This window comes from Chlamydotis macqueenii, chromosome 6 (assembly GCF_036417535.1).
Source record: "Chlamydotis macqueenii isolate bChlMac1 chromosome 6, bChlMac1.mat, whole genome shotgun sequence".
NCBI lineage: Eukaryota > Metazoa > Chordata > Aves > Otidiformes > Otididae > Chlamydotis > Chlamydotis macqueenii.
Genome location: NC_141561.1, coordinates 36,987,066 through 37,005,991, shown reverse-complemented (window position 1 = coordinate 37,005,991; position 18,926 = coordinate 36,987,066). Strand labels below are relative to the sequence as shown.

Below are 18,926 nucleotides of genomic sequence, written 5' to 3'. Positions count from 1 at the left end.
TTGCTTCCCCACCACCACCACTTAAGTATTAACTCACAGAAGGAACATGTCCTAAACTAGCAGAATCCAGTACCTTTTTAACAAGACCACCACAGAGGAGGCAACTTACCAACTTACCAGCTGAATAAAACTTGTGTGTGTGTGTGTGTGTGTGTTCATGCTACTCCTCAAAGGATGAAGAGCTTGAACCTTCTCCAGCTTGCTGAGCTCAGATGAGATCCTGGGAAGAGGACCACTATATCTCAGTATGCCTTACATCTCACTCTCCATGAGCTTCTACAGGCATCTCCTGTGCTCACTGAACCCCTCTTGTTTAGCTTGTGTTGTAAGGTGAGACTGAACCCAACACTTCATCCCAAAAGAATGGCAGTATTTCACCCTGCCCTGCCCAAGTGAAGTTACAACAGGAGAAATTTGGGCACTGTGCCACCCTACTCTGCCCTCCTGCATTTTATCTTTGTCTTTATACTTTGTAAAAAGTTTTTTAATTGAAATCCATTCCCATTTCCTGAAGTTCAATTTTATGTCTTCAGCAGTTCAAACTTACACTTGTGAGAACAGAAGCTGTGTTCAATTTTAAATTAAACTGAAATGAATACATGTATATAAAGAAATATTGGCAAAACAAGTACCTGGTCATCCATGTGACAGAGGCAGCACAGGTTCTCTCTAACACTTGTTTTCAGACTTTTAAGACAGGAGTCTCTTGAAAGTTTTCTCTTTCCCAAAGAGGAGAAAAAGTGCAGTTCTTTGATCTAGCTCAACAATTTTAGATTCTTCAGACAAGGCAGTATTATACTTGCTCTTACTCTGTCAAATCATTCTCATTTTTTCTGTGGTACAGCTCACTGCAGCAGCAGGTCATGATAAACTAAAGCAGTGTGCAGTAACACCGTCACCCCTCTCAGATGCTCTGCCTTTGTATCAAGACCATCTTAGGCTTTTTCCACCTAGAGCTGTATGCAGGTTCTTGCTAAGCCAAAAGCAAGAAGACAGCTGCTTTGACAATGGGTATGGTTGCTCCCATCAGACACAGGAGGCTTTTAAAGCAAAAAAAAAAAAAAGAGGATAACAAAAGCTAGAACTAACCCCAGAAAAATCAAGTGTTGCAGGAGCTAGAGGAGTTGTCTTCTTGCTCTTTTCTCAAGCTTCTTTGGTCTGTTGAAACAGTCTCCTTGTGAAACTAAGCTAGCAAGTAAAAAGGTCGTACCTGTTTAGGCAGATGATAGGATGCTGCGTCTGGTTGTTAAACAAGGGAAACTCTCTGTTCCTATAAAGAAATAGAGAGAAACACACACTCTGTTTAGTCTCTATTCACTGAATTTTGCATAAACTCAACACTGTAAGGACTATAAGATGTTGCATATGTGTACGCTTACGTCCAAGTCTTTTTCTCTCAGCTTTATTTCCCAAGGCTCATTTAAGACACATTAACTCAGCTCCCCTGTTATGTCCAGCCTGCTCTGGAACCAGCAAGGAGCTGCTTAATCCCTAGGCCTGCCCTAAGAAAAGTTGTCAATGGCTCCAAAAAGCCAGCCATCAGGGAAGGCAAACGGAGCACAATACGCTCCCAGCCAGACTCCCTCCCCTGGGAGATCTGGCAGGGCTGCTACACACACCGTCTCTGCCGCGGGATGATCTCGAGCAGGAATGCGGAAAGTTCTTACAAAGATGCCCAGAAAGTAATGGAAGAAGAGCACGAGCCCCCCACTGCCTTCCTACTATGACACTTCAGAGCAGCTGAAGACACCAATGCAGGGAACTACTCCAATTTGTTCTTAAAACAATTTTTCTTGCCTCACTTGTATAGCAGAGCGTCTGAAGCTTTTTCCAGTTTATCTGTGATAAATAGCGAAGGTTACCATAGATGTTACTACCTGTTTTGTGACCCTCTTTACTCAGTGAGAAATGCTTGGACACTAAATGTAGTTAGCCTGTTGAAATAACCTCCTCTGTATGTCCTACTGTGCACCCTCTTCTCCTTATTGGAAGTCTGATCAGAGCACACTGGGGAACACGTTACAGATGCAAGCAGCAGACAGACACCAAAGCACCTGAAATCAGGGAGCAAGGGTCTCCCTTGACATGTGCGTCTTTGAGTATCCCCAAAGTATTATGGGGACATACTATCACCTGTATTTAAGGCTGCCCAGTTCCTCACCTCTCAGATGCTTGAAACTTTGTGATTTGAATTGTTCAGCAGTTAATTCTCTGTATATGATATCTGACTCAAGCTAAATCTCTGGTTTGGGAGTTCTTTGTTTTAAAGCCTTAGCAAGAATGGGCTGGGCATTTCAAAGAACTCAATTAGTGAGAAATACATGACTAAAACCCAGTTATAAAGAAAGACAGTATTAAGGTAACGATAAAAAATAGGATGCAAGTATGCAATTAGAGAGAATCATAATGCTTACACACAATGGGGACTAACCTTAAGCTGTCATTGGCATGGGGCGGTGCTAACTACAGCTTTTCACCAGTTTGCCCAGTTAACGCCCAGCAAGAACTGAAAGATTTTGCTGTCTGTTCTGACAGCAAATACATGGAAGTGACCGCTCCACCTTACTGCAGAGGCTGTCAGCAGAGTGTACCATTCACTTACACGCAATAATTAGTTCCACTAAATGAGCTATGTGGAAATGAGGCTCCAGCATCAATTCTCCCCACCCGCAGGATGAAGAGGAATGTTAAAATAACCTAATTAAATTTGCTCTGCCTCAGCAGAAAGATCAATGTTCTTGACAGCTGAGTGTTCAGCACTCGGCGTCCCAACAGCCCTCTAATGTGTCACCAATGCAAAATAATGCCATGTAGTCAGAACCAGAGGAGGTGGATGCTCACCTCTTGGGAAAGGAAAATGCAGAAGACAGAGGCATTCAACAGGGACATTAACAGGAGGGGCCCACCTACAATGAATCCCAGATGACCAGAAGGCATTTTTAAGGAATTTAAAAAATAAAAAAAAATTGGCTTAGTAATTTTGCATTGTCTCCTATACCAGCATTCAACATGCTTTCTAGTAGTCTGAACTGAAACCTCAATCACCTCTCTGCTAAAGGTCTACCATAATAAATGTGATTCCAGCCAGCAGCAGAATACCAAAACTACCAGACAATCAAAATACAAGACGCCAGAAGTGGGACGCAGTTTTGTTGCCCCAGGAATTTGCTGAGGACATGCTGTAACAGCATTTCCATCTCTTGCTGACCGGGAAAATATAAAGATGTTTCAACGATTCTTCCCCTAGAAAACACGAGAGACTCCCACACACAGAGAGGAACCAAGAGCCCCATATTTGGGACAGTTATCTAGAAAGCAAGAAGTTAACATTTATTTAAGTGTCTGGTCAGTACCACAGATGTGAACAGGATTTTCCACTTGCTATGAGCATCTTCTAATAATCACAACGCAAAACATGTTAGGAAAGGGTTTGTTTTGTTTTTCTCCCTGACCCTCCTGCTTCAGAAAGAAACACCCCTGAAGAATCTGTCCCAATAAGGAATTAATTGAAATTGGCACAGTCTTTAGAAAAGCTTTGTGCTTTGATGAAGGGACATGCTGGATTGTCCATCCCCGGAGCCAAGACCGCAGGAGATGGCGCCTTGGCTGCTCTAAGCGTCACCTTTCCCAAGGCACAGGGCACAAAACAGACAAGCTATTTTTCACTGCCAATGGGAAGCTGCCATTGGGAGACCCTTCAGTCCTGGATATGGAAACCTTTATCAGATCACGTGAAGAAACTTTGCTGAAGCATTTTTCACAAATACATGATAGATGTATACATTTTATTCAATTAAAAAAAAAAGTATCTGTCTTTTACAGGAGCTGTTCCTCTTTCTTTCATTTTGGGAGGCTTTTTCAAAGACTCTTATGAAGCCGTGCACCTGTTCAGGTAGCTGTGATGAAAATTATAAGGACCAAGTGCATATTCTTCCTAAGCTGCTCCAGTTCTTCCCCTCAGAAAGGAGCTGTGCGTCATCCTGAGGGGTCACAGCCTGTGCACCCGGGGCCCTGACTTTGCCTTGCAGAGATCTGTCAGCTTCACCGAGCTGCCTGCAGAATTGCACATTACAGACCACAAACTCTTCATTCTGGGAGCTTGTCTTTCGCTACGTATTCCCCCAGAGCAGTGCACAAGCAATGATAAAAACCTAAATTGCCACAAATTACTTTTAAGCATTTCGTGTTTCGCCCAGCAATGCATTATACACGTTAGTCTGCAAACACTAAGGCTGCAAATGCATCTGATCCATTAGCACCAAAGCTTTCCATACCGCTTTTTCCTTTGAGAGTACGCTCTCCTCCTCCTTCCTACTTCCCACCCTCCTCATGCTCTCCCTGTGGCAGCAGAGGCTTAAAATAAGATAACAAACATAGAATCACAGAATAGTTTGGGTTGGAAGAGACCTTCTTTCAAAGGGATGCAAAGAAAAATAATCTGATATCCGGAGGGTAGAATTCACTCCATATTTATTATTCAGTTTCCAAAGTGCTAGGGAATTAAGGTCAGATATATCCGAATTGTTGACGTGGATACCAAAGGGCTGTAAGGCACTGCAGCTAAAGGAGGCACACCAGAGGCCAGCTGATGCTGTGTAAATTGCTGACAATCAGTAGAAGTCAGTGGCTTACCCTGGCTGCAGTCATAGCCCAGAAATTCAGAAAGGACTGCAGGAGGATGGTGCCTCAACTTGAGACGCAAGAGTCTAGTGCCACCCTGGCTGAGAAAAACTCCTACTGACATTTTCACCATCAGTTTGAGCTTTAAGCAGCACATAGCTCAGTACCCCTCTCACTCCTAAAACAGGTCTACCTCTGAAAGCTGCCTTAGCAGTACTGTTAGGCAGTGTTCCCTTTTGAGTCAGTTGATCTAGAAAAAGTTTTAATGCTGCAAAAACAAGCAATACTGATCTTGCCATCGCATATTTATTTATTCTAAAAGCTATTAAACTGCTTGTGTTACAAATGACTGGATTACTCTCAACACTTTTTAATTCCCACTGCCTGTCTGGTGACTACAGAAATCTCCCTTTCACTGTAACAGCCACATCAAATTTTTCAGTAGGTTAAAAGAAATTTTAAAAACGCTACAAGCTGAGAAAAGTCTATGCACGGGGAAAAGCATCTTGGGGCTGCTACTGCTAGTCTGAGCAGCTCATGGCCATGAAGGTAGAGGAGACAGAGTTAGGCCTGGTTATGACAGTGAGGAGGAGACAGGGAAGATGAAAAGCTCTCTCAACATACAAGAATCTTGGATAACTGGAGCTTGAAATACGCTGCAGACAGGAGACACTGTTCAATCCTTTATGGAAATCAAGGTTAGCAGTGTCAGCATAGTTGGCTTGGGAGCAAACAGTTTCCTCATCCTCTTGGCGCACAAGTAACTTGGCTACGTTAGCGGCTGCTAGTAAGTAAGGAATAAAGAAAGGAAACAGAGAAGGACAAGGAAAGCAAAGGATAAAATGAGTACATCAATATTTTCACAGCTCGCATACAGCAGCCCAGCCAGGACCCCAAGGGGGTTTATGTTTCAGGAACCTCAGAGACAGAGACAATTGCTACATTTGATGAAAATATACGGTGTCTGGGTTTTACAAACAGTGTCTCTAACAGTGTATCTGATTTTATAACTAGCAGGAAAAGAAATTGTTCTGATGACAATTACTGCTGAGGCATCTGAGGCATTTTGCCACACTTACTGGCACAGACCTGTCATTAACACTGCGTTTCTCTTAACTACAACTTACTTCCTTTGCAGTTGCTCAGTGAAGATAGGTCTGGGGGCTGTTTTCCTGGTCTTGTCAAGATAAATTTTAATACATACTGCTTGAAAGATGTGCCACCTGCTGTTTTATATCTATAATTTATCGTATAATGAGTTCCTATAAATTCTTATAGCAGCTTAAGAGACTTATAAAATGAATTGCTGGCCTATTTTTTTCTCAGTTCGTCAGCAAAGCAGAAAGAGCTCAGGTCACTTTGAGTTCCTCTAGACGCCCTCTTTGGCCACAACTCTGGTCGCTTCCTTCATGGAAGGATCCAGCCTCCAGGACAAGGGCCATTTTAAGACTCTTGCTGCTAACTGAGAGATGCTGGCATAGCAATGTACTGCAGTTTTTGCTATTTGCTTTAAGAAGCCTCATCTATTTCAGACACCCATTAAACTGCTGGAGGGACACAAGCTAAGCCTTCACATGCTGGAAAGGAAAAGCTCACTAGAGACTCCTTTCCGGACAAGGACTGCCTGCTACAGTCATTTAGCGAAACAGAAACCAGCAACCCTGCAAGTTGGTAGCCAAGACAAAAGTATTTATTTAAGATCTGGGACTGAGAAATCTTTCGTCTATTAGGGGCACGCAGTCCTCACCTCAGTATCACACACCAGAAGACACGTTTCCACAATTTGGTCTAGCACCACACACACACAGCTCCCATCAGAAGTCGAAGACTTTTCAATTTGGGACATCACTTTACATTTCCCCTACCTCTCGGGGCCGAGACCTTGCCAAACACTACTACTAAGTTTGTAGGAAGTGATTGTGATTTCTTCCCCTCCTTTTTATTTTTTTAAATGAACAGGGGAAAAAAAAATCTACTTCAGAGTAAGGGTACTGTACTATATGCATCTTATTACACAGCACATTTAATCTGTCTTTGGGCTAACAGCACTTTCTAAAACAAGCCATAACCTTCAGTAAGCTCAAGGATGCAAAACCAAAAGCACATGTTGAAATGAGACTGTTCCCAAGCAGAGCTCTTGCAGCGAATAAAGCTAGGATATGCCAAGACTGCAGAGGGCTTTCTCTCTCAGTCATGAGTGACAGATACCAGCTACAGAGAAAATCAGCCATTGCCTTTCATCTCCTTACAAAAGTCTTGACAGCCAAGCTGTTGCAAACCAACAGTACAGGAGTCTTTCCCTCAGACATGGCAGTAATTTGGGGGGAGGAAAAGGGGAGGGAGGAGAGGAGGGAAGAAGAGGGCCCGAGGAGCTGTGACAAAGTACCAGGACAAAGGCGGGCAGAGCTACTTTCAGCTTTGCTACACATGGATTCAGGGGAGCTAAAGATGCACTGCCCAGAGCACCCAGAGCAGGCAGGACCCTGAGCACCCGGATGAGCCCACACCAGAGACTGGCCACAGGTCTGTGTTGCCTACACTGCTACTCCAGGGAGACACTTCAACCCAGCAGCAACGAGGGCATCTTCTCAGATCCTGGTGTCGAGTCCTGTCCTACCGGAGCGGTTGGAGATTCACCCTGGAGGGAAAGCAGCAGTACATTACTCCATGCTAAGCTCAGTGCCGCTCCTGTTTCCAAGCTCTCTTGTCCCAAGTTAAAGCATCCAGGACTGTAAAACACATACAGCTCACACATGGGGTAGAGGTGAACAGACAAGGCTGCAACAACCGCCTTCCAAAGTACAGCACAGGAGTCTTTCACCATTACTATAGATATTAAAGAGGCAGGAAAGGCGCTTTCTGCAGCTGAGAAATGAAGGTGGACATAAGGGAGGGGGTTAGAAAGCATCCTCTTGCTTGAGGTACCTTTTCTAGCATACCAGTTCTGTTCATCCTGCAGATTTTCCTGTGATACACTAGGCAGACAGTGAATTTCCCCAGTACAGCCTATATCCAAGAGTCAACGGTATTTCAGAGGTGTGACAGAAATGCAAAGACACAATAAAAATACGTCACTTCTGGTTGGCTTGGGTTTACCTTTCTTGTTGGTTTGATACTACATGATTTAAGGGTGTCAATTAAACTTCAGAAGATTATTCTAATGAAAAAGTAATAAAATCCCATTTTATACATTTGTAGACTTCCTGTGGCTCACAGAGCTACTGCCTGAGACAGGGAAAACCCAAGGTTTCTCAGATCCTGCCTCCAATAATAAGGTCAGATGTACATTCTCGGCATTGCCCCTGATGTAACATGGTGCGTAACTCCTTACTCCTGTAGTAACCAAGTGCAGCCTTTTCCCAGAGTGCCTGTTAACACAAACTACATTGTGCCAGTTCAGGATTCAGGGCTGCTCTGGGGCTCTATGCGGAAGCTACCTTAGCCTACGGCCAGTCCTGTAATCAGTCCGGTTCCTGTAATCAGCGGGCTGTGTGTTCTCTCTAATTTAAACGCTCAGAAGTTAACTTTACAGAGTGGAGAGCAGGCTGTGCAAATTGTGTGGTACCCATGGTAACTGAGTTTAAGCTGCAGTTTTGCACCAAGATGGATATGTTTGCGATAATAAGGCCCAAAGCAGCACATTAAACAAGGAAGGGACATAGAAGACACTGGCTAGAACACATTCTCAAAGGAACGGCTCCAACGTTGTGGCATATGTGCCACTGGTGATGCCCAAGATGAATACAAATGGCATAAAAACATTGCCTGAGGACCTCCACCTGGGAACAAACATGACAGGAGACACAGGTTAGCAGGCATTCCCAGTCATCTTTTTGCAGAAATTTTAGTACCATACTTTGGATTTCTGCTTCTTCCTTCTCCCCAGTTAGAGCATTCCAGCCAAAGAGTGCTGTGGCAGTACTGACCACATCCCATGGCGCATTATGGAAGCTTTACTGGCACTATTTTGGAACGAATCACATCACTTTTCTCATGATCTTATCGACAGACCCATTTCACACACATCCCAGTAATACATGCACTTCGGATGCACAATGCAACTGCAGAGCAAAAGCTCCCAGAGGCTTTAAAGCTTTTATCTTCTAAATCACCTCTAAACTGCTTATGTCCATTAGCAATCTGGAATGCACAAGTCACCTGTCACAGGGTCAAGGGGAATTCAGGAAAGCAAAGTCTTTCAGCAGTTGAGAACTGGAAACTTTTGGCTTGCTTTGCCGGGGATTTTCCAGACATACCATTCCCATCCACACCATGACCGAGACCTCACCATGGCCTGCAGCAAGAACACACAGTGTGGTTTAGGAGAGGACAGAGGATGACAGCAGCCCTTGGGGACAGAATCACCACTATCTGCCTGCTCTGGATAAACACAGTCTAATCAACACAGCTGTCATGGTTAAGATACAGTTGTCCTACACCAACTGCTTGACTCTACTGCAGGAGGTGCCCTACCTGGTAGTCAGAGTGATGGGGAACACAGCTGCGTGTGCCTTGGCTGCTTGACTTTGTTCCCCTTGAATCTCAGCTCGCCGTGTTAGTAGGTCAACCCAACATGCTGAGCTGTGACCTGAGTCACCTGGAGCCCTGTGACATGGTCTATCTTGCTGTCCCTCCAGCGGGGGAGACTGCCATGGACAGATGGGTGGATCAGGAACCATTGTGTGAGGAACCATCTAATGCCATCACAGTGAGGTTTTGTCTGTCAGTCTGTCAGTCAGGGCAGCTGTGTGTGGGAAAACCAGCACACAAATGGCCAGACACAACCACCAGGGACTGCACGCTCCAGGAACCCACTTGTAGTGGAAGGAGACAAAGACTTGCATATATGCATGCCTTTCTACAATTCAGTAAGGAGTAACAATCTTTGAAAAAGTTCAGCTCCTTCTCACTCAAACAACATCTATCCCCAAATCTGAAATACAGCATCACTTTATTTTCTGCTTCACCAATGTCAATGCTCATTAAAAGTGGCCAGGGACTGCTGAAACCACCACATCTGCCATAAAATTCCCCTTAGCATGCATCTGGTTCCTGCTTTGTGGAAAAAAAAAAAAAGAAACTTGTAGATGACTTAAGTAAATGAGCAATGCTCCATGCCAGAGAGAATATGACACCAGAACCAAGCAGGAAGAGATGTTTGCACTGTTAAATAGGACTCGTTCCATATTCAGCCCCAGAAGACAGGGTGGATGGCACAAGCACACCCACATCCAGCCTTGCCCCCTTCTCCTGTTTTCCCGTCATTCCACTGGCCACCTATCTTTTCCCTCCTCCTTGCTAGAGTAAAGTGCAGCAAACTCAAACGACATTTGCATTGACAAATGCACCAGGCATTTGGTAAGAAATGCCAATTTCATTAAAACATCAGTGATGCTTATGGGACATGGGTCTCTCAAGTGCCACAGTCGCATGGTCCCCAGAGGTGTGACAGTAGGAAAACTGTCCAAAGAGACTGAAGTGTGACAGTTCTCCAGTCCCGAAGAGCCGCAGTCCCTGGACTCCCAAAAAATAAAGCTCTTACTTTTGTAATGAATAAAGAAACTACGGAAAATTGGCAAAACCTCTTCTACCAGTCTCCCAGTTAGATGAAATAGAGTACTGGTGGGTTCAGCTGGTAAGAATTCAGGCCCAGCTGTCTCACTGTGTGCAAGTAACCAATCTGTAAATACAGTGTTGGGATCGGGCAGAGGGCTGTTATTAAAAAAGGATTTTGAACTGGGGTAGAGGCTCCAAAACAGGCTGTGGGTGCTTCCTGAGAGGCTGTCAAGGCCAGGCTCAAATCTTCTCTCCAAAAAGGATGCATAAACAGTTTCTAGTTACAGAATTTAGATCATTATACTCAGCAAGTCTGTCACCCCCCATTTATACAATTCATAAAAAGTCTGGAGCTCAACTTGCAGCAGAAACCTCTGACTCCTCCATTGCCCAGGGGCATATGAACACCCACTCCCCAGCTGATTTACCCTCCACAGGCTCAGGGGGATGCAGTCCCACACAGCCTCCTGCCAATTACCCAAATCCCCAGCCAGGCTCAGCGCTCACCAGCATCAACATTACCGTCTCTGTTACAGGCGGGCACAAAGGGCCAGCCTCCCAGCTGGGAGCAGCCATCGCACTTCCCACCTGTGTTTGGGGTTGGTGGGCACTTGCAAGCGCATCCTGTCATTAATCCATTCCGCCTGTCTGCTCTTGCGAGAAATCCTACTTTATTTTCAGGGTTTTCTGCTCAGAATGCAGGCAGCAGGGCTGGAACGGAACAATGTGCCCATAAATAAAGCTAATGACACAAGTCTTGCTGCTACCCGTTTGACCAATAACATTTTTTCCCTTTCTTTTTAATTTTTTTTTTTTCATTTTAATTTGCCAATTCTTTTCCGTCTAAAGAAACTGGCCTGCTCCACGTGCCGGTAAATGGGCAGCTATTGGAGTGGTCCCCTCACACCGCAGGGACACCCTCAGCTCCAGCAGCAGCAGGAGCCCAGGCTGAGTCAGTACCCTGCGCTCGGAGCCAAGGAGCCCTGCTGAAACACAAGGATTTCCAGCTGGGCTGAGGTGCCAGGCAAAGCAATCGTGCTGTTTTTGAAACCCCAGTTCATGTTTCCTTACTAGGCTGCACAGAACCAGGTGGGAATTGCCTGGGTAGACGAGCACTGCTTGGCGTGGTGCTGCACTGGTCATCCATGCCCAAAGCTGGCAGAGATCACTTGGCCAAGTCCCACAAGGTTTCTGAAATGTTTTGTCAATCCAGGCTCAAGATATCAAAAAAACCCATGGCTGCATATTTCAAGCTAGGTCAACTGAAATGTTTCAACTGTTTTACTTGGTTTTTCTTTGAGTTCAGTTTTCCTTCAGAAATTTGAGCTATTCCAAACTATCTGACTTTTTTCTCCCATTTTCAAGATGTCTGAAAAAGGTATGTTCAAAACAGAAAAAGGGGGAGAAATTTTTCAGGAATGGGAAGTTTTTGAAACTAATCCTTTCCCAAGAGGAGTTTTCATTTTATGAGTAGTTTGTGAGTTTTTTGGGGTTTTTTTTGTTTTTGTTTTTGTTTTTCCCCCCAAGTGTTTGATTAGAAAATCTCCATTTAGCTCAACTTCCTAGCTTCAACACCAACTCCAAATCTAACTCTGGGAAACAAGTCCTTCATTACTTTCCCCAAAGATAAGACAGGAAAAACTGACTTGTTTTCATTCGGGAGAAGAGTTTGCTGTGGGGACTCTCCTCCATAATGTATATATTCCAACCACTTGTTTATTTGAAAATTCTGTAGTTCCTGGGAAATCAAGTGTTCTGTATTTAACCGCTTAAGCTACAAGTCATAAAAGCCCAATTCAGCAGAGTATGTGTTATTAAGAAGGAGGGACCGGGACGGCTAGCTGAGGTCAGGCTGAGACCAGCATACCCATAAAGAATACACGCTTGCGTGTCTGTATTAAAGTTTAGGGATTTAGTAAAACCAGGAGTGTTTTCCTTTTAGAGTACTCATTTCAGATAACATTGTTTACTTTAATACCATATCCTACCATCTTTCACAAAGCTTAAAATCACTAGAAGCTGCCAGAAGTGGGAGACCACTACATTGTAGTTTCACAAGGAACTGCTGAACCTTTTTTCCCCATAATTAGAAACTAATGCTAACTTGTAACTGCTTTTGCTAGAAGCCAGAAGCTACGTAGAGGTCCCTGCACTTTGGGAAAACTTCCTGTGGTTCGAGGGTTTAGAAACCCTACAGAAACCAGCCCAGTCTCCTCTTTTACAGCCATCTGCTCAGCTAAGACAAGCCTGCACCTCACCACTAACCTAACGTGAGACTTGGAATCTGCAAATCCAAAGGCATCTTTTTGCAAATTAAGGAGGTTCAGCTGAGATCAGGTTAATGGGTTCCAGCAGTAAATTTGAGATGGGCTGGTGAGCACTTATCTGTTGAGGCTTTAACTACTTCCAGGGTGAAGCCCTGCACCTCAGCTGCCCCAGGGTGGGCGGGGGTCTCTGCCAGGCGATTCAGCAAGCCCTGCCCCAGATCCTGTTTGATATCGATGTTTCCCAACAGAGCACTAATTAACAGCTGATAACACTGTGACATGAGACTCACGCAAGACGAAGCAGTGAAACAGAAACGGCAGGAAGTCCAAAGGGTTCTGATGCTCGCAAATCCCTGTGGTATATCCCCTTCCCTCCTCTGACAATCCTGGGGTCGGTGACGGGACAAATGAGACAAACTCACCATGAACACCAACAGCCAGCACCACGGGATGCACAGACTGTCCTGCTGGCCAAAATGCTCATAGTTCTTCCTCTCAATTTCCTACAACTCTTTCTCGGATAATTCCCTTTATTTCTGAGCAGTTCAAAAGTGTGTTCCATTATTACACTTTAATTGGCTTATGATTAAGCAAGCAGGCGGTGCTAAGGAGATGAGAAACCGTGGTGCAGCACAGTAGAGCATTAGAGGCCTTATTTCCTCCCTCAAAAAGAACTGTATGGTGCATCTGAAAACACTTAGCAAGCGGCAAGCCAAAAAGAAAAGCAAGGCAAATACAGATTTCTACCCTCTTGAAACTAAATCCCTATAAAGAAAATTATTATTCTCTCTCAGCACCGCATGCTTCTGATTGTATCCAAATGCATTACAATAACAAAGCTGACCAATCTCAGGAAATTATTTACGGGCTGAAAGCTGTACTTCACTTGCTGGAGACAGCGTAAGTACCAGCCTGCACCGGTTATTCACAGCGCCATGCTTTCTCCAACAAAAGACAACGCTGATTGCAATACTTTTATGAAGACAGAATGAGTCAAAAACAGTGGTTTGACCTTAGGATTTGGGACTTTACGGGTCAGAGCAAAGCCATTAACACCAAACCTATTCAAACAATTTTAAAAACAAGTATTTTATTGCCTAATTTACTTGCCTCTTTTTTAGAGCTAGCACACAATACTTGGGGAACTTTCCAAATAGAAGCTCATTACTCAGAAGTGTGCAATAGCTTCCTTAAAATCCTGTGCTGTATTATGTAAATACCTTAATAGAGATTAAAGCAAGTGACTGAAAACCAAAGGTTACTGACTCATTTGACCACAAGGACTGCAGCTTTCTGTAACAGAGGATTTCAGGTACTTTGGCACAATTCAGACCTCATGCCAGATGAGTCACACATCGTATGGAAAGTCCTAAAGAAAACTCAACTATACAGAGACCAGCACTTCTGCCCACCTGGCAGATACTTGCCTTTACATTCCTGACCCACTTTCAATTCACGCTTTTGAAAAGGGATTCACAGATCCGGAGACAACACTATGGAGCAATAGAAAGCTGTTTAAAAACACTGATGCATAGCAATGAAAAACACAATAAAGAGAATCTCAGTTTTTGCATTCCTACATTTGCTAATAAAATTTATACTTCCTATTTTGAGGATATTACAGTTTAAAAACCACTCTGTAGCTCAAAAGCTATTTCTGTAAATGTAAAGAGCTACTAGATCTCCTTAAAAGAAGATGATGAATATTGCTTAGGGATATAACATGATGCCACAACTAAAGGCCTGACTTTCAACTCTAGAACCATGTTCTGCCCACCACGTCACATGCAAGAGGACATGGCAACACCTGCAGTTCTCAGTCCAAAGTTCAGGGATTGCTCCTGCTTGGGTGCCCGTCAGGCCGTGAGCTCTGCGGAGGGCAAACTTCTGTACTAGAAAAGCACAAGCAAGGTGAGTGATACATCGAAACCTCTTTAGCCAAGAGGAACAGCAAACTTCCATGGTTGTTGTGCAGAGGCAGAAAGCCCTGCACATGCTCCCTGAGCTGAAAGAGGTGGCTCTTTCTGTACACACAGCAGATACCACCAGATTCCAGCAACATGATTAGCCAGAGATCTCTCAGTGCTGCCAGATATTAAAGCCATGGGTTCCCTTTGTCAGGAGCCCAGAGCCCCACTCTGCTGGAGTCAGTTTGTACAATCCTGTACATCCTGAGCTCAGGATGAGCCTCATTTCGCTCATGGAGTCATCCCTACACCGCAGCTACAGAGCTAAACCAGCTCAAGCTTTTCCAGCTGTCTTCTTGTAGCTCAGGACCAGGGACTAAGGGGGCCTGAACTCTGAGAAAAAGATCTTCCTTTCAACCACAGGGGCTGAAAGACTTAATTTTTTCAGCAGACTGCCTCTGAGTTCTGTATCCCACGGTTCCCTCAGCTCATCAGAGCAAGCTCCTACAGCCTTGTAGGATTCAATCCTACTTATTTCTAGTTTATGCCTACATGCTAAGTACGTCCTTCACCCATGCAGGCTTTGGCGAAGAGAGGGACCCATTACAGTAGGCAGTGCACATACTGAGAAAAGGTGTTGGTCCTCACAGAGTTTATAGCCCAACATAGGCAAACAAGATAGGAAAGGAAACCCCCAGTTATTACTATGTACCTGTATTTATGACGCAGAGGCTCTCTGTAATAAACAAACAGCTTGGAATTCTGCACTGGTGCTGCATATGTTCATATATGAGTTATACAACAGAAAAGTTATCTGCTTTTGGTCTTCCATAACCTATCTCCTACTCCCCAGCTGTTGTACTATCGTCTGCTCCCTGCCTCTGATTTTTGAGGATTATCTGTGGATTCATTTTCAATGAAAATAGTTTTAAGAACTGTGTTGTATTGTGCTCTTTTTTTTTTTTTTTTAAGATTATGAATTGAGGCCAAGGAAGATAATAAAACGTCTTGCCTGAAAATATGCATAGGCTCTATAGCGCGTCAGGGAAGTGCATGCAAGATTTTCTGAGTTTCAAACCAAGCTTTAACAACAGAATCACTGCCTCTGCTTAGCTAAAGGCTTCAGTCTCGGTACGCAGTAAACAGATCATACGGGCCATAGGCCTGAATTTTATCTTAAGCTCCTTTAAAAGCACTGCTCATCATTCAAAGGAAAATGTGTGACCTTTTGTGACATCTCTCTGGAAGGAGCTTTCATGTCTGTTGCTCCAAGGTGATTAGGAGACATCATATTTTGAATGCAAACTAAGAAATCCCAGTGCCCCACTGCTTCTTATTCTGAGGCATTAAGAAACAGATTTCTCTGGGTTTTGTAGGAATTGGGGAAATACATGAAAACAGGAAATGAGCAATGGAGTAGCAGGGAGCTTTGTCTGGCCCCTCCTTCCTCTTGTTGGGGGAAGTCTCACTCTTCTCCTTTCAGGTGCTGAAAGGCATCCTCCAGCCACATCAGAAAAAGTTGCCTGAAGACTAGAGGAGGCAACAGCCAAATGTTAAGTGTGGAAGGAATAAAAACCTTGTTCAGTTAGCTATTATAGATGGACAGGCACTCCTTATTCCAGTCTTTAGTTCTGGGTGTGGACTAGGACATTTTGCTGAACACCAGCTTCTCCACCAAAAAGAAGGAATATCTACCTGCTCATCAGCCTGGCCATGACGTGGTATGTTTTCTCTCTCCCGCTGGATAAGGACCCAACTGGGTAAAGAGGCAGAATATCAGGTAACAGGTACCCAGCACACATGCTTCCTCCTTTGGGGAGATGGTCTCCTCAATTTTAAGTGTGTTTTGAGGATGATGCCATAAGACTATGAAGACAGGACCGGGTTGGATCTGCCCATGAAAGGATGATGCCCTATCTGGTAATGACATCACCAGATATCAGAAAAATACAACTGTACCTTATTAATACAATTGCACCTAGCTTAATCATACTTCTCTACACCCGCCTGGCCAGAATTGTATCTCTGCCTAAAGAGGCATATCACCTCCTGACCTGACTCAAAGAGCCACAGTGACCTGTGGCAAAACTCCAGATTGTACCAGCTGAGGGTATGGCCTCAAAGCAAAAGCTAGTTCACGTACACCTCAAAGTTTCATCACCAGTATAATACCTGCTCATGGCAACAGAACTGTCAGTATCCCTGGGAACCACAAGGCATCTGAACTGAGCCCCCCTGAGGTTATTCAGACAGCATCAGCCTGCATTAAGGTTTCATCCCTCCAAGCCCCTTGCATCCACATGTGTAGTGCCAGTCTTCTGGTGGCCTCTTATTACTGAGCTGGCCCATTTCCCAGAAAACATATGCCACGTGAAGTAGCTCACCCCAAATTACTCCAAAACCAATTAAAACAGTTTTCAAAATGAATTGCCTCTTGGCTGAGCGTATTTTTGTGAAACTGTATTTTGTTCTCCTTATTTACTGTCACAGTCTTTTATGCTCTTACTATACCTCAGTCACAGGGCCATTAGCCCAAAATTACATGAGAGAAAATACAGTCTTCCCTCCTGTGGCCAAAGAGCCCAGAGTTGAGTGCTGCAGTCTGTGCTGCATCCCAGCTTAATGACAGGTATAGCGGGAGACAGGAATTAAGGCTGAGACAGAGAAGTTCAAAAGCCTCCCATACCAACAACTGCCCAGTCTGACTTACAAAGGCAGAACTGCAACATGGTGCTCTTCACTCAGGAAAAACAAAGGAGAAGCTGCCAGAAAAAATAACATTACAAAAAACCTGGGTCTGAATTCCATAGAGACATACAGTGTCCCAATAACAGGCTTCACCAGAAGTAAATACGGACACAACTCATCCTGAATGTGTGTGACAGTGGGGTCAAAGTCTGGGAAACAGAAGACAGAATGAATCTTCTGTAACCTAGTATGTGTGCTCAGTGTGACAAGATAAATAATCACTTTCCCTTAATTAGGCTCCATCCTCCTGCTATCACGCAACCTCTACTTGGGAACTGCACAGCTAGGTGAAACCAACCCTTTATGTATCAGTAATTACTGGATAAAATAATTTTGCTATATTCTAGTATCTGAGTGACTCATTCCGCAAAGTTAGCCATGGCATTTTCAGATGGATATAGGAGATGGCATACCTTAGTCATAGCTTCACAAGGAACAGCTTGAAGAGGTGAAGCAGATGTAAACAACCAGCACAAACTCCACGGAAGGAGAAACAAAGAAATGCTCAAATAAAGACTGAGCAGACACTTGGTATGAAAGTAACTACTTAAAGCAAAAAAAATACTACTAAACAATCTCCTGTATTTATGCATGCACTTGTAATACATTTCAGCTATTTTCAGTTGCTGGTTAACAATCAATGAAGAAAGTCTCACTAACGCTATTCCACATGGCTGTTTTAATGCTAAGAGACTAACGCCTCAAGAGGTTGGAAGAGGGAATGTATTCTTTTGGATAAACTGCATGTTGCGAATTACTTGTTCCAATCTTATTATTCCTAAGAAAAATAAGGTAACTGGTTAAAAGAAACAATTCACCCTCATTTTGCTGCCTACAGAAAAAAGTCTTGCAAAAGCTATTTTCTCCCCGGAACTAATAATTGAACTATGCTACATACGAGGCAACATCTTGACTGGTGAGGGCTAGCGTGTGTCTGGGCTTCCAGAGATAACAGACTAAGAGCCACAAGGGCACAAGAGGCTTCTTTCCTACTGCAGCATATGCACACACAAAACATACACACTCACTGTGGCCTGTCCTACAAACATCACGAGTTCAAAGCTTGCGTCCAACTTCCAGCATTCTCCAACAGCTGAGAAGGTGCTCAAATGGGAACGAGTAATTTTTACTATGTTCTGAAATCCTGAAACATAGACAAGAAAGCGAAAAGCCATCTCAAGAGTCTGCACCATTTTCACGCTGTTAATGAGCCTCACTCTTCAAACACATCCTTGGTGCGTTTATGGAGAACATATGTAGGGACTCCTACCACTGGGATTTCCGTAGATGGATAGAGTAAATAGCATGCCGAAAGGAACTACACTGTAGGAAACAGTGCCCCAATTTTGACGGCATATGCTTTAATGTACTGTTTTCAACCAGTCAATAAAACCACACAAATCTGTTTGAATACGGAAATGAAAGCATTTCAACGTGATTTTAATTTTTAAGGTTGAGCCCACACAGCCCCATGTGCTGCTATTAAACCACTCCGAAGAAATATAATTTATTTTAAACAGCCTTTTTGGTATTTCCCCTCACCATTCCTACCTTTATACATTCAGCTAAGTCCATCACAATTACTGCCTACATATTCATTACAATTATGGGGAAGATATTTTAATTCACATATCATTTGTATAAGCATAGCATATACCTCAACACCTCCACATCCACACCACAAGTAGACCTTAACCAGCTATGTATGAGATGTCATTATACCAATTTACTCTACTAGAGATGATCCACCAGTAAAGAGTCACCACCAGGAAAAGGTGGGTGTTTAGTTTTTTTAGGTGTAAGGGTTGTGTTACAAGGCATCTGTAGC

The 18,926-nt window shown here is 43.9% G+C and overlaps 1 protein-coding gene across 17 annotated transcripts in view; it reads right to left on the bottom strand.

The window, feature by feature from the left end:
• MAP2 (microtubule associated protein 2) overlaps positions 1-18,926 on the bottom strand; it is a 220,173-nt gene that overhangs the window by 93,840 nt on the left and 107,407 nt on the right. For 16 of the 17 annotated variants that reach the window (XM_086750745.1, XM_086750751.1, XM_086750749.1 and 13 more), the window contains one exon: positions 1,211-1,270. The exons of the other annotated variant lie outside the window; for it this stretch is intronic. The gene's annotated coding sequence lies outside the window, so the exon portion shown is untranslated. The remainder of the gene's footprint in view (positions 1-1,210; positions 1,271-18,926) is intronic. 17 annotated transcript variants of the gene reach the window in all.